At 36.5% G+C, this 16833-nt stretch overlaps 1 long non-coding RNA gene across 1 annotated transcript in view; it reads right to left on the bottom strand.

Annotated features, from left to right (window-relative positions):
- LOC108537585 (uncharacterized) overlaps positions 1–16430 on the bottom strand; it is an 18758-nt gene extending 2328 nt beyond the window's left edge. Inside the window, exons 1-2 of the long non-coding RNA XR_001887858.1 lie at positions 16356–16430; positions 11716–11770 (exon numbers count right to left, since the gene is read on the bottom strand). This is a non-coding gene — a long non-coding RNA (uncharacterized LOC108537585). The remainder of the gene's footprint in view (positions 1–11715; positions 11771–16355) is intronic.
- Positions 16431–16833: the final 403 nt, after the last annotated feature.

Raw genomic sequence — 16833 nt, 5'->3', positions numbered from 1 at the left:
GTAATGAAACTATCAAATATAAGAGAAATATTGATGTATCTACATGATAATTGACAAACCATCTCTGAATTTTAGACTTTCTAATACTTCTCCCTCAGTATTCTTTCAATCAAGTAGACAAAATATATTAATAAAACTATAGACAATTTGAATAACCTCAAATTAATAATATTGATTCAAAGAACACATGCAGAGGACTCACACAACTATTGCAAAATACACATTCTTTGTCAGCATAAATATTTATAAAAATTTATTTTATTTTATTTTTTGAGATGGAGTCTTGTTCTGTCACCCAGGCTGGAGTGCAGTGGTGTGACCTTGGCTCACTGCAACCTCTGCCCCCCAGGTTCAAGCGATTCTCCTGCCTCAGCCTCCTGAGTAGCTGGGATTACAGGCGTGTGCCACCAAACCTGGCTAATTTTTGTATCTTAAGTAGAAACAGGGTTTCACCATGTTGGCCAGGCTGGTGTCAAACTCCTGACCTCAGGTGATCCACCCACCTCGGCCTCTCAAAGTGCTGGGATTATAGGCGTGAGCCACTGTGCCCGGCAAAAATGTATGATGTACAAGTCCATACAGCATCTCATAACAAATTTCCAACATCTTTACGTACAGACACATTTATCAATCCAAAAGGCAGCTTTGAAAATCTAGAACAGTAACATAAACTTAAAAAAATTAACATTTATGTGCCAAAGAAGATATAGCACTGAAAATTAGACAATACTTAGAACTGGTCATTATTTCATAATGATAAAAGTGACATTATTAGAGATGTAGCAAAGACATAAAAGGTAATATAAACCACTTTGAGGCAATGTATACAAAATTCAGTTGAAATAAAGAAATTCCTAGATTTAAAAGTAACAAAATTGCCGTAAAATAAAACCCCTGAGACCCACAGCAATTGAAATATTCTGATCAGTGGTTTCAACGCTTCTCCCAAACGCTGTGTCACGGCTTTGATATTTCACATTACTAGCCCCCAAATGTCTTTTTTATAAACTGAGAGCAAACATCTCCTGTACTGTAACAAGAATATACAAAGTAAGTGTATAAAGATTTTAAAAGAATAAATAATATTTTTATTATTTTCAAATTCTGTGATTGTCTACATAGCAAATCCAAATTTCTAAAGAACAAATTATTACTAAAACTAACTGGAGATTTCAGCAAAACGGATACATAGCTAATGTACAAGAGCTCATGGTGTGTCTTTACATCAGAGGGAAAATGTTAAGACAATAATTCTTTTTTTTTTTTTTTGAGACGAAATCTCCCTCTTGTCCCCCAGGCTGGAGTGCAATGGCACACTCTCGGCTCACTGCAACCTCCGCCTCCTGGGTTCAAGCAATTCTCCTTCCTCAGCCTCCTGAGTAGCTGGGATTACAGGCACCTGCCACCACCACGCCTGGCTAATTATTGTATTTTTTAGTAGAGATGGGGTTTCACCATGTTGGTCAGGCTGGTCTCAAACTCCTGACCTCAAGTGATCCGCCCATCTCGGCCTCCCAAAATGCTGGGATTACAGGCGTGAGTCACTGCGCCTGGCTGGCAATAATTTTTTTAAACCATTTGCAATAATAACTAAAAATAAAAGCACCTAGGAATAAACACAGCAAATTATGTACAAGACTACTTTGGAGAGATCTACCAAACTTTAAAAAAATATTTTAAGGAGAACTTAATAATGAAATATAATGATGTAGCATGGTCATGGAATAACACACAATAGCTTAAAGACATCAATTCAATTTTAAAAATCTATAAATTTATGTAAAATCTAATTAAAATCTGAATACAGTTTTCTATATGAATGTGAAATTTATATAAAAACTAAAGGGCCAATAAGAGAAAATGTTCCCAAATAGTAGCTAGGGGGAAGTGACTCATCAGATATCAAAACTTTTGTGAAGCTATAATGAACAAGGCAGTGTAATAGTGGAAGAGCATTGGAAAAATTTTCTCATTAAACCAAGTAGAGAGCTTAGAAATAACACAACACCAGTGGAAAAAAAAGAGGCAAATCAAATATGGATTGCAGAGAAATAGGTAACTGAAGGAATGCTTTTCAAAAAATGGTATCGAAAATTGGATGTCTGTATGGGAAAATGGAACTGGATCTCTACTTCACTACATAAAACAATTTCAAAATGGATGAAGACTTAAATCTAACAGACAAAATCTTATAACTTTCAGAAAAATACGCAGGAGAATAATTTTGTAAGCCTGTAGTTAGGGAATATTTTCTTAGACTCATAATATGTAAACTGAAAAATACTTCTACAGATCTGCAAGAAAAGAGAACTCGAAAGAAAATAAGCAGACATAAACAGACATTTCATCGGAAAGGAAATGTAAGTGACCAATAAAATGTGAAAATACTAAACTTTGCTAATAATGAAATAAAATTTCATATTAATCTGACTTGCAAAAATTTTAAATACTAGGCCAAGTGTTAATGAGATTATAATCATCTCCTTCACTGTTGGTGGATATATATAAATAGGGTCAACTTCTTTGAAAAACAATTGGGCCACACCTAGCAATATGGTAATGAAATTATCTTAACTCTATGGCAGTTTTTTGACTCCTAAGGCATATACCATAGATAACATTTGCACATATTTACACATAATTACACAGAACATGGATGTTCACGATAGAATTGTTCATATTATTTAAAACATTGCTGACAAACTAAAAGTCCATCTAGAGCAGAAATGACATTCAAACTGGCAATTCATACAATAAAACATTAATACAGGAGTGAAAATGAATATACCTTAGCCTTGCACACCAATGTGAATAAATCTCAAAAACATACAATGAGCAAAACACCAAGTCATAGAACAAATGCATTGTAATTCCATGTACGTAAAGTTCACAACCAGGCAAAACTAAATACTAAACACTTTTGGGATATGTATGCATGTGGTAAACGATAGGGAAGGCAGGGAGATGCTAAGTACTAAAATCAGGCTGGTGGTTATTACCTCTGCTGGGGAAGAGGGAATGAGATAGGGGGACAGAGAGTGATTCAAAGTTAAAAAGTGATTAAAGTTCTATTTTTCAAGCTGGCTGTTGGGTTCATGAATGTTCATTTTATTATTGTTGTTTATACATACAGATATACCATATTCACTTTTGTATACACGATATGTTTTATTTATTAAGATTCATATATTTAATATATGGTATGGTTACAGATTTTTTAAAAAGGTTTGAGGTTCCACTATATTCTCCTTCTTCAGCTTGGTGATGTTGAAGCAGAGCAGCTACACATTATTGGGGTGCTTGCTAAAACAATCAGCATGGCTTCAAGAGAAACATGGATGATTTTTAAAAATGGTACCTGTTCAAGGATATAAATTCTAGTCATAGAACAAACAAGGGTACAAGGATAGTTAGCACAAAGTTGACAAGGAGGAATACCTTAGTCACTCCTGGATGCATGAGAAAAACCAAACCCTGCTTAAACTGGAGGAAAAGATATTTTATACCATTCAGATTTTAGTGTTATTGCTAGAAATTTGTTGCAGCCAGAAATCATTATTTTGTTTCTGGTATGCAATGCACAACAGGCTGTAGTGGCCTCAAGAAATGTTGAATAAATATGCAAACATAATTAAATTAAGAACAAATTATTTTCCCCACTGAGTTATATAATGATTCCAGGTTTTCTCAATCACTATGTCCTTCATGTTTTAAAGCAAACTGCATAAGACAACCTGCATTTGAAAAAGTAAAAATCTATGTAGGTCACTTTGAATTCTGATATTCTTGTACAGAGCTAAAATTAGCAATGTATTGCATTGCTTCTTAAGTGTGTTCTGAAATTATTAACACATTCTCCAAGAGGCTAAACTTCTTCCAGGAAGGCTCTTATCTCAGAAGAGTAAAATTTTTCTGTTTTTTTCTAAAACAGCTATAAAATAAGAGTAGTATTTCCTGCCTTCCTCAAGACCTGGTAGTATAGTTGATTGCTGAGATGCTTAAAAAGATCTATATGGTTCTATAGAATAAAGGACAAGTAAAGCATTATTATATTTGAACATTTTTTCCCCTAATGAACTCTTCAGATTTTGGGGGTTTGGTATCATTCCAACGATTGTAAATTAGGAAGAAATGTGTGTTTTCTCCCAAAGGGCAGTTGAACTTTGTTCAGAATGCTTAAGAAAACATCCGGTGGGATGTTTGCTGATGGAGCTATGTCAACTCATCTTCAAGATTCCCCTCTAGAACAGTACAACAGTTTTGAGTACAAATGCCATGAATATTTTATTATCACTGAGATCTCATCTCCTAGTGTTCACAGAGCTGTTCTAAACAGCTACTACTGGAAGCCTGGACATGTTGTTTATTCAAGAACAAACTGAAGGTTAAACGATAACATAAAATTTTAAGAGTTAGCATTAGTCACAGGAACAAAACACTAGAGACATTTTTAGCCAACGAGAAATGTGTGTGTGTGTGTGTGTGTGTGTGTGTGTGTGTGTGTAATTCTTCTCCATTGAGAAGCATTTAAACATTAAACAGTTAACAAGTAAAAATATCTAAGAAGTTCTTTACAAGAGCTGAGCCATAGAACATTACAGTATTCACTGGATGACATGGTTTGACCCTGAGACTCTGTCTCCTGCTCCTCATGTATTGTCCCTCTCCAGGACTGCAGCAAGCAGGCATCGTTCTGATTGAGAGATTCAGAGACAGAAACAAAGGTCATGAATGTGTGACTCTACAGAGAGAGGAATTTAAAAGGAGATTACTCAGATAGTTCTTCTGTTCTTTTGATCTCTTAATCAAATTATATTTAAAAAGTCAAAGTTTCAGGCATTCTAGAAACAGTCTTGATTTATTTTTCTTGACTTAATTCCTTTTAGAAAATATGGTTGAGTGCTCACTATAAGCAAATCTCCAAATGGAGGCTGACTACAGTCTTAAAGTATAACAATAACCGACTGTAAATCTGAAAAATTTAATGTAAATCAGAAAATTGAGATGATTCATTTATTGATAAATAATTACTGATTGCCTACTATGTGCTCAGCACTGGGCTGTGTACTGGGGGATGTAGTCATCACACACTTGGAACTCACAATATAGTGGGATGAGTTGTTTTTATAGCCACATATATCATCACACAAATGTGATGATAATTAATAACTACACACGCTATGCCAGGGTGCTGCAATAAAGAGCATGTAGCTGGGGGACCCTGAACACACCACACACACACACACACACACACACACACACACACATATATATATATATATGTCTATATCTTAGTGGCTGGAAATGTTTCTTTTGTTCCTGTGCCTAACCCTAACTCCTTACAATTTTATGTTATCCTTTAACCTTTGCTTTGTTCTTGAATAAACATGTACAAGCTTCCAACAGAAGCTGGTTAGAACGGCTCTATGGCCACTAGGAGATGAGATCTCAGTGATTAATAAAAAAAATTCACGGCATTTGGACTCATAACTGTTGTACTGTTCCAGAGGAGGAATCTTGAAGGTGAGTTGACCTAGCTACATCAGCATGGAGGAATTTCTGGCCATTAGAAATGCAGAATGGCTGTGTAGTATTTTAAGGTGCATATATACCACATTTTCTTTATCCAATCCATGGTTGATGGATACTTAGTTTGATTCCATGACTGGAAATCAGAGAAGGATTCCAAAGGAAGCAATGGTTGACCCAAAGGTAAATGGAAGTTAGCTTGGCAAGGGATTGAAGGTAAAGGATGTATGAAGACAGTTCCAGGCATTTAAATATTATCCAAAATTCAAAACCACGACAGACTTTATGTTTCAGGAGAGTTTTAAAAATATATTCACTAGTGTCACTCGTCCTCACAAACCAAACTGAACATACTCTAGGCTGAGAGAGACTGATGGCAGAATCACTAAGCAGTGGCTCCATCTCTGGTCTAACCACACCTTTAGACAAGGTAAGCCTCCTGTTATGTGGAGTGATAAGTGAAGTTTTGTAAGACCAGGTGAGCTCAAATATGACGTACTGTTTTCTTTCCATTCCATACTTTTATTTTTTATTTTGTTTTATATTCAAGAAATACTGTATGCAGGTTTGTTACGTGAGTGTATTGTGTAATGGTGGGGATTGAACTTCTAGTGTATCCATCACCCAAATATTGAACATTATACTCAAATGGTAATTTTCACCTCTTCCTCCTTTTAGAATTCCCATTGTCTATTATTTACATTTTTATGTCCATGTGTACTCTTTGTTTAGCTCTAACTTATAAGTGAGAACATGCAGGATTTGATTTTCTGTTTCTGCGTTAGTCACTTAGGATAATGGCCTCCAGCTCCATTTATGCTACTTCAAAGAACAAAGGACATGATTTCATTCTTTTCATTATATAAAAGACAACTGAACTTGTATGTTTATTGCAGCACCATTCACAACAGCAAAGTCATGAAACCAACCTAAGTGTCCATCACTGATTGACTGGATAAAAAAGATGTGGTATATATGCACCATGGAAAACTTTGAAACCATCCCGCATTTCTAATAGCCAGAAATTCCTGTCATTAATTTCATTCCTTTAGATTACACAACTTCAATAAAGGTAGGGCATTTTCCTCTATAAAGCCATTTGTCATGACTTTTCAAGACCTTGCATGATCTGGCACTTGTCTCCTCTCAGCCTCAGCTCCCCCTCATGTTTCTTTCCCCCATCCTCAGTATAGCCCTGCCACTCTAGCCTCTCTGTTCATCTAATATACCATGTTCCTGCCTACCTCAGTCTTCACAGATACTCTTCCCTTTCCCTGATGTGCTCTTCATTCCCTTCTTTTTCTCAGTAATTGCTCTTTTTAATGTAGGTCACAATATATTTCTCAACCATATTTCCTTCAGGAAGGCTTTCCCTGACCCTCTAGGCCAGCCTACTTTCTCAGTCCATACTGTTTTAGCAGCCTGTACTTACATCATTTATCACAGTTGAAATAATTAAGAAATTGATTAATTAGCTAGTCATTTGAAGTTTATCTTCCTTGCTAGAATAAATACTAAACTTTACAGAAGCAAGGTTATATCTGTTTTACTCCTGACCCTTTTTGCAATGACTAGCACATCCTAGACGCTATTGAAGGAAGAAGGGAAGAGAAAGAGGGAATGAAAAGAGAAAGACAGAAAAAACACATGTGGTCCAACAAGTTTGCCCACTACCTCACTTTAAAAACTACTCATCATTCCAAGTAGCATAAATGGGGCTGGTTCCAACCTAGGACATGTGACACAAGCCTATCCATACCCCTGGTCACCATGATTTATTCAGGGTTGTGCATATGGCTCAAATTGGGCCAGTTCATCTTCTTTCCCAGATTTCTTATCACAGAGCTTTTGGAAGAGATGCTATTATTTCCTCTGAAATCACAAGGTTAAAAGAAAATGCAAATGAAAAGTTACACAGTCACTTTCATTTGCCACATGGAAGAAGCAGTCAGTTACAGAAAACAATCACACCAAAACTCAAAATGTAGCACATGGAGACATGGGACTGAAATAGTGTGGACACAGACAGCGAGAGCAAAACAGTAGGCTCTATAACATCCCTTGACCTCTAGTCCAGCCACATTTGAAGGCTTGGCTCCCTACACACAGATTTTCAGTCATACAAATTTATATGGTTTGGATCTGTGTCCCCACCCAAATCTTATGTTGAATTGTAATTTCCAGTGTTGGAGTTGGGGCCTGGTGGGAGGCGATTGGATCGTGGAAGTAGATTTTCCCCTTGGTGCTGCTGTCATGATAGTGAGTGAGTACTCATGAGATCTGGTTGATTAAAAGTATGTGACACCTCCCATCTCTTTTTCTTCCTTCTGCTCCAGCCATGTAAGATGTGCCTGCTTCCCCTTTGCTTTCTGCCATGACTCTAAGTTTCCTGAGGCTTCCTCAGATGCCAGGCAGATGGTCAGCATCATGCTTTCTGTACAGCCTGCAGAACTGTGAGCCAATTAAACTTATTTTCTTTACAAATTACCTAGTCTTGCGTATTACTTTAGAGCAGTGTGAGAATTGACTAAAACACAAATCAATTCATTTGTTTTACATTTAAGTAGGTTTCTGTAACTATTTCTCAGGTGGGTTCCTGTTACTTGGAAAAAGAAAACAATTTATGCCTGTAATCCCAGCTCTTTGGGAGGCCCAGATAGGAGGATCACTTGAGGTGAGGAGTTTGAGATAAGCTGGGACAACATAGAGAGACCCTGTTTCTACCAAAAGAAGAAGGGAGGGAGTTTTAATAAGAACAAAAAAGAAGCAAGCAAACAGACGGCTGCAGAAGTGAGTGGTCTGCTTAAACAAAAATTAAACCCTTCTCTCAGTATAAATTAATATTTTTGTTTAGTCTGTTCTCATGCTGCTAATATAGACATACCTGAGGAAGGGTAATTTATAAAGGAAGAAGGTTTAACTGACTCACAGTTCAGCATGGCTGGGAAGGCCTTAAGAAACTTACAATCATGGTGGAAAAAGAAGCAAAATGTTCTCTTCACATGGCAGCAGCAAGAGAAGAATGAGAGCTGAGCTAAGGGGGAAGCCCCTTATAAAACCATCAGATCTCATTAGAACTCACTCACTATCAGAAGAACAGCATGAGGGTAACTGCCCCCACAATTATATTACATCTCACTGAGTCCCTCCCAGGAAAACATGGGAATTATGGGAACTACAATTCAAGATGAGATTTGTGTGAGGACACAGCCAAACCATATCAATTTTGTTCTTACAACATCCCAAGTGCCAAGAGCAGCACACAGCATATGAGAGGCACCTAGTAAATATCTGTGACTGGCTGATAAATGGATGAATGGCCTAACAGTAGCCATGAGTATTTTCAAAGTCATAAACAAAGGAAAGAAATCGAGAGAATATAATTTCAACATGAGATACAGAGTTCTTGGCTAGCAGATGAGAAGTTCAACCTGAATAACTATCATGGGCAAACTAGGCATCAATTATTAAGCAGTAAATCTGTACTAAACTGGGACACAGAAGACCCAGCTTGCATCTCAGTCCTATTCGCTACTGGAGAGTTGTTGCTGAAGAAAAAAAATTAAAGGACACAGAATTCAATTAGTAAAGAAAATGCATGAATCTAATCAAGCTTTTGTTGAAAACACACACACATACACACCAGAAGTAGGGTATAAGGTCAGAAATAGATTGCAATTTCAATTGAACACAGTGGGTTTGATGATGTTCCATGGGCAGTACTAAAATAATTGTTCCAACCTTCCAACTGTCATTCTAGGAGAACCATATGGAAACTTTTTACTCTCAGGTGCCACGTTCTAGACTCTGATCCCTAACTGAGAAGTAGCTATATTATGGCCCTGAGTTTATGGATTGACAACCTAAATATGTCTCAGATAGTAACTCTCCTCCATGTAGCTGGGCAATTAAACTCTAGGAAGACTTAGAAAAAAAATAAAATTAATACGATGTTGAATATGAGTGGTGAGACAGGGCATCCTTGTCTTGTGCTGGTTTTCAAAGGGAAAGCTTCCAGCTTTTGCCCATTCAGTATGATATTGGATGTGGGTTTGTCATAAATAGCTCTTATTATTTTGAGACACATTCCATCAATACTCAGTTTATTGAGTGTTTTTAGCATGAAGGAGTGTTGAATTTTATTGAAGGCCTTTTCTGCATCTATTGAGATAATCATGTGGTTTTGTCATTGGTTCTGTTTATGTGATGGATTACGTTTAGTGATTTGCATATGTTGAACCAGCCTTGCATCCCAGGGATGAAGCTGACTTGATCATGGTGGATAAGCTTTGTGATGTGCTGCTGGATTTGGTTTGCCAGTATTTTATTAAGGATTTTCGCATCAATGTCCATCATGGATACTGTCCTGAAATTTTCTTTTTTTGTTGTGTCTCTTCCAGGTTTTGGTATCAGGATGTTGCTGGCCTCATAAAATGAGTTAGGAAGGAGTCCTTCTTTTCTACTATTTGGAATAGTTTTAGAAAGAATGGTGCCAGCTCCTCCTTGTACCTATGGTAGAATTTGGCTGTGAATCCATCTGGTCCTGGGCTTTTTTTGATTGGTATGCTATTAATTACTGCATATATCAGAACTTTTTATTGGNGGATGTGGGTTTGTCATAAATAGCTCTTATTATTTTGAGACACATTCCATCAATACTCAGTTTATTGAGTGTTTTTAGCATGAAGGAGTGTTGAATTTTATTGAAGGCCTTTTCTGCATCTATTGAGATAATCATGTGGTTTTTGTCATTGGTTCTGTTTATGTGATGGATTACGTTTAGTGATTTGCATATGTTGAACCAGCCTTGCATCCCAGGGATGAAGCTGACTTGATCATGGTGGATAAGCTTTGTGATGTGCTGCTGGATTTGGTTTGCCAGTATTTTATTAAGGATTTTCGCATCAATGTCCATCATGGATACTGTCCTGAAATTTTCTTTTTTTGTTGTGTCTCTTCCAGGTTTTGGTATCAGGATGTTGCTGGCCTCATAAAATGAGTTAGGAAGGAGTCCTTCTTTTCTACTATTTGGAATAGTTTTAGAAAGAATGGTGCCAGCTCCTCCTTGTACCTATGGTAGAATTTGGCTGTGAATCCATCTGGTCCTGGGCTTTTTTTGATTGGTATGCTATTAATTACTGCATATATTTCAGAACTTTTTATTGGTCTATTCAGGGATTCCACTCAGTTCTGGGTTAGCCTTGGGAGAATATATGTTTCCAGTAATTTATCCATTTCTTCTATATTTTCTAGTTTATTTGCATAAAGGTGTTTATAGTATTCTCTGATAGTAGTTTATATTTCAGTGGGATCAGTGGTGATATCCCCTTTATCATTTTTTATTGTGTCCATTTGATTCTTCTGTCTTTTCTTCTTTATTAGTCTGGCTAGCAGTCTATTTTGTTACTCTTTTCAAAAAACCAGCTCCTGGATTCATTGATTTTTTAAAGGGCTTTTCATGTCTTTATCTCCTTCAGTTCTGCTCTGATCTTGGTTATTTCTTGTCTTCTGCTAGCTTTTGAACTTGTTTGCTCTTGCTTCTCTAGTTCTTTTAATTGTATTGTTAGGGTGTTGATTTTAGATCTTTCCTGCTTTCTCCTGTGGGCATTTGGTGCTATAAATTTCCCTCTAAACACTGCTTTAGCTGTGTCCCCGAGACCCTGGTATGTTGTGTCTTTGTTCTCACTGGTTTCAAAGAACTTACTTATTTCCACCTTAATTTCATTATTTAGTCAGTAGTCATTCAGAAGAAGGTTGTTCAGTTTCCATGTAGTTGTGCAGTTTTGAGTGATTTTCTCTGAGTTCTAATTTGACTGCACTGTGGTCTGAGAGATTGTTTGTTACGACTTCCATTCTTCTGAATTTGCTAAGGAATATTTTACTTCTAGTTATGTATCCCAGAACTTAAAGTATAATAAAAAAATTAAAAAAGAAATTACGACTAGATCAAGAAAAAAATCAAATTAAATCTTTAGTATTAAAACATCATGTTAAATTCAGAATAATCTGTTTGCTATTTATTTTATTTGTAATATTTAAGATAATCTTATATAATGGTTTTGTAACTTTTAAGTCAAAGTTATTAGAGAATTTAAGTTAGTCAAGAGTACTAGAATGTCTAAGAGAACTTGATTTACTATATTGATGAGTTAGATATACTAAGTTAATAAGAGTCCTGATACTTACTAGCTATGTGACTTTCAGCAAGTTACTCAACACCTCAATGTCTTAGTTTTCTCATCTGTAAAAGAGAAATAAGAATAATTAGCCAATTAATGGGAATCTTGTGTGAATTACATAAATTAATATTAATATAAGTATAAAACTTACAAAACTATCTGGCATAGAGTAAACACTAAACAAATGTTAGCTGTAAGGGTTTAGAAAAGTTTTGCAACTTAAGGTTACAAGTCTACTCTATCATACATTTGGATCATTTAAGAAAATCAAATTATTAAATTCATAAGTGCAGATAAAATACTTAGAGAAATTTAACAAAATCGTAAATGCCATTGATTATTTAAGATGTTTTAGTCTATTCAACCTGAGTTCCTGGATTGCTGTTTTGATACATATAAAAGTGATTTTGTTTTTATATCCTAAATAGCAGATATATTGATAGAATAGATATCAAGAACTGTATGTTAAATTGAAAGGCTAAAAGAAAATTATGTTTTAAATTTTTTGTAATTTAGTATATTGAATATTAATTGAGATCCCAAGTAAGTATAAAGAGTTACTCTGCCCATCAAAAGTTATTTCTGGCTGAGATGGCTTACACCTATAATCCCAGCACTTTGGGAGGCCAAGGTGGGCGGATCGCTTTGAGTCCAGGAATTTGGGACCAGCCTTGGCAAAATGGTGAAACGTCATCTCAAAAATACAAAAATTAGCCAGGTGTGGTGGTGCTCACTTGTAATCCCAACTAGGAGGCTGAGGCATGAGAATCACTTGAATCTGGAAGGTGGAGGCTCCAATGAGCCCAGATCATACTACTGCCCTCCAGCCTGGGCAACAAAGTGAGACTCTGTCTCAAAGAAAAAAAAGTTATTTTTGCTCCCAATATTAAAATAAAATTTACCTTGACAAATACCAGTGTCTTTTAGTACAAAAGTGAAATAGAATCTTATATGTAAAAATTTCTTTAACTATTTTCCAGTGTGTGTTAAGAAACTACCTATACTGTGTGTCACTTTAAGAGTCACAGTGCTTGTTAGCCTGTTGGTAAACCTGTTTAAATGTATCCAATCTGGATTTTCCAACAGCCACAGAACATTTTATTTTTGTACATCTATTATCTTTCTTGTGTAACACTTTTAGGGCTTTAAACTCTAGGCTGACAATAAATTTATAAATCAGTAGCTTCGGTGTGTCTGAGATGGTAACTCTCCTCTCACATAAAAGTCAAGAGGGCAGGTGGCTGGAGGGCTAACAGGGAGACCCAGAAGAAGGTGGAAGAGAAATCTGCTCACGAAGGGGAAAGGTAAAGGGACACAGTAACCCTGGGACACCCTGGGTTTAGGAGCTCCTTGTCAGGCCATTCCTCCCTGATTTGTTTTCCTGTCGACATTCCCAGGGACAACAAGATGATAGAGATTCATTCCTCCTCAACCTTTCCTTCCAATTTCTGTTACTCCTGGGAAAAAAATTGTAAAATAGTTTATTGATGGTTTTTTTTTTTTTAGTTGGTGGTTTCAGTGGTGCGTCATTTCAATGGTTGATGTATGGAACTGGCAAAAATTTGCCTGACACGGCAAAACCCTGAGGCGCATGAGTCAGACTACCACAGCAGAATCTGGGGATGTCTTTCCCCAACTTCCTCCATGCTTTTCCAATGTTCATACATTCTTACCTAGGATATTCCTTTTCTGGTGTTCATTGGCTCCACCTGCATTTGGCTGATGCCTCCCTCAAGTGTATGCCAGTTATGCTAGCATAGGACCTGAAGCCCTTTGTTCCTCAAATCTTAAGTATGTCCAAAGAAAAGAAGATTTTTTTATTTGCTTGAATTCCCCAGTCCATCTTTTTTCCAGGTGTCTTTTACTTTCCCACACCTGAAAGTTGTCACTGTCATCTTCCCATGGAAGCTTTCTCCTCCAGCCAATCTCTACTCTTTATCGTAGGGACCCTCCCATGATATGAAGCTGCAGGTATGCTGTTTTCTGAAGCACTACATTTTCCATAAAAGTTTGGCCCTAGCTTGTATTTACCAAATAAAATTATGGTTATTTTTTACTTTATGTGTATGTGCATGTGTGTGTGTGTTTGTTCTTTGAAATTGCTCTAATTACTTATTGCTCTGATTTTGGTTTGGTTGAGGTTAGTCAGAGGAAATACATGACCCAAAAAAGGACTGTCTGAAGAATTTTTGTTTCCTGTCCTTTTTTTTAAGGTACTGAAAAAAAATAGATGAGATTCAGTTGAAAAATCTCAGAAATGAGAGGCAGTCAGGATATTCGTTGGAGAACTACACTTTGGAAATTGAATAGAGCTTCCATAATCTAAACAAAACTTCTGCTTTGAGAAACTGTTTAAAGTTACCTTAAAGATAACTTTAATAACAGTCAATGTATGTCCTCAGATTTACATATTTAACACATATAAACACATATAAATATTTATAACACATATAAAAACAAAATATATACCCCTGGATAAAATTATGCTGGGCTTCAAGCAATCTAGGAGATAAAACATTTGTATTAACATCTGCAACTGACCTGCTTCAACTCAATCACATATGCTCAATGGAGGTGATATCAACCCCAATAGAGCCAAAATTGGTTCTTGAGAGGTGAAAATAATCTTACCTATTACAATGGTTTGCAGTTGCATATAAACAGATATATCTATTATATTAAAATTTCATGCGGAGTAGGAGAAGTGATTAGGAAAAAATGCGCATTGGCAAGAGAATGATAATGAAATAAGGTTGAGAAACAGTAATCTAAACCAAGATGGTGATGAATTGGTTAGAATTATTGAAAGTTACTTTTTCTAACATTTATCAGTCCTTGTTCTGGAATGCATGCTTTGCAAACAGAATCTGCTGACTGTGTGGATCTTTCTGCTTTGGTGCTGAAGAATTGTGTCATTTCTCATAGCCATGCAATTTTTGGTGTTTCTTAGATGACATGTTGGGAGAAGGCTATATATGTGAAATTTGAAATGACATTTTCTAATGGCTCATTTGACTGAACCAAAATCGATTTTTGTATTGGCCTAAGAAAACCTTAAATGAGGCTGGGCGTGGTGGCTCACACCTGTAATTCCAGCACTTTGGGAGGCGGGTGGATCATGAGGTCAGGAGATCGAGACCATCCTGGCTAACACGGTGAAACCCTGTCTCTACTAAGAAATACAAAAAAATAGCCGGGCATGGTGGCGGGTACCTGTAGTACCAGCTACTCAGGAGGCTGAGGCAGGAGAATGGCATGAACCCAGGAGGTGGAGCTTGCAGTGAGCCAAGATCGTGCCACTGAACTCCAGTCTAGGTGACAGAGCGAGACTCCATCTCAAAAAAAAAAAAAAAGAAAAAAGAAAAAAGAAAAAAAAACGGATAAAAAAGGAAAACCCTAAATGATTGGACTGCATTGCCATATGTCACCACTCATAATTTATAATTACTTGCAATTTGCAAGACTGATAATTTCCATACCTACTCAATCTTCAAGAGCCAAATCAAGTACCACTCTTTTGTTGAAGTCTAAATAGAGCTTCAAGGTCCACAGAGTAATTATTCCTTCTTCCAAGCTGGCAGTACTGAGTATATATGTCAATTATGATACTAACCACACTGAATTATAATTATTTGTTTCTGTGTTCATCTCCCCACCTACACTGAGAGCTCCTGGTGACTGGAGAGCAATGTCTTTACCATTTCTATATTCCTAGACCCTAAATGCTAACCAGCAGATGGGGATGTGGTGCACAATTTACCAGTTGTCCAAATCAGAAACCTGGGAAGTCTAACTTGCTGCACCCCAGTCTTCACCCCATGTTGATCTCTTTTCTACCTCTTTAATATTTATTTGATTCTTCTTCAACTTCTAGGGTGAAAGGAACAGCTTCATAAAAGTATATCCCTTCACTGGTTGAAGTGTTAAATTTGCTGTAGTGCAAAGACATGGTTTGTTTTTTCAAACTCTGCTCTGGGGAGAGGGTGGTGGCAGTTGCAGTGCCGTAGCTTGGTAAAGTTTGGAAAGTAATGTTTCGAAATACAAGGATTTCAGAATCAAATGGCAGCCATTTTTATTTTACACAGGAAGAGAGAACGCAGGAGAAGAGAAGACTGCTAAAGCTGAACTGCTTTTGTAGTAATAAAGGATATTTTTAAACTGAAGAGACCTCTCAATAAAACACGTAACATTACACACACACACAAATTATACAATAGGCTAATGTTGTTATGTACTTACCTCTATTTTATGAAAAGTAGTTTAAACTGAATATAGTTCCTAAAAGTCCTTTTCTGTTTTAAATGATTATAAACATTCCCTGACAGCCATACTGCTTTATCACACACTATTTAATGACTCTATCCCATTCTATTCTAGTCCATATGAAGAACCTTGCATTGTGCAACATAGTATTTTTCAAATTTATCATTATATATACTGCTTTGAAGGACAACTGTGTGCATTAATCTTAATATACATCATTGAAGTTTTTTCCCAAAACATTCCAGAGTCAAATTGCTGAGTCATGAATGGTAAGCATTTTTAAGTTTTTTCATGGGTACTGCTGCATTTCCCTCCAGGATGGTTGCATTGATTCACACGCAAAATATATTAAAGACAATATTTTAAAACCACAACATGACTCACCTTCACAGCATAGCACAGATGTGGGCTTCTAGGCTAGACCACAGCAGATAGAATGCCTTGCTCTGTGGCAATAAGGAAAGCTCTCTTCCTGGAAAAGTTTGAGGCAAAGTTACAGAGTCACTAATAGCAACAGCCTTGATTTAGGTTCAAACCACAAACAAGCATTAATTCCTATATTACATGCTGGTCATGCCAACACATTTTCTTAAAATTTTCCAATAAGGTTAGTAGTATCACTTTCAGGAATATGTTTGAATCCTATAGGACAAGATAGGCACAGCAGAGAAGGAAATAAACAAAAATACACATAAAGCCTTCCAAATAGACTCTGACTTAAGATTCTAAAAGGAAACCACAAATTATGCCTGCCTCTATAGATGGTCTCTGCATTTACATGTCAAATAAAGTTTAATGCCACACTGTGGAAACATTTAGGGACCTAATACTAGTCTTGTCAGCCATTTCTCCCTCAGAAATG

This window comes from Rhinopithecus bieti, unplaced genomic scaffold (assembly GCF_001698545.2).
Source record: "Rhinopithecus bieti isolate Rb0 unplaced genomic scaffold, ASM169854v2 scaffold_13352, whole genome shotgun sequence".
NCBI classification, from domain to species: domain Eukaryota; kingdom Metazoa; phylum Chordata; class Mammalia; order Primates; family Cercopithecidae; genus Rhinopithecus; species Rhinopithecus bieti.
This window is presented reverse-complemented; position numbering and strand designations above follow the sequence as displayed.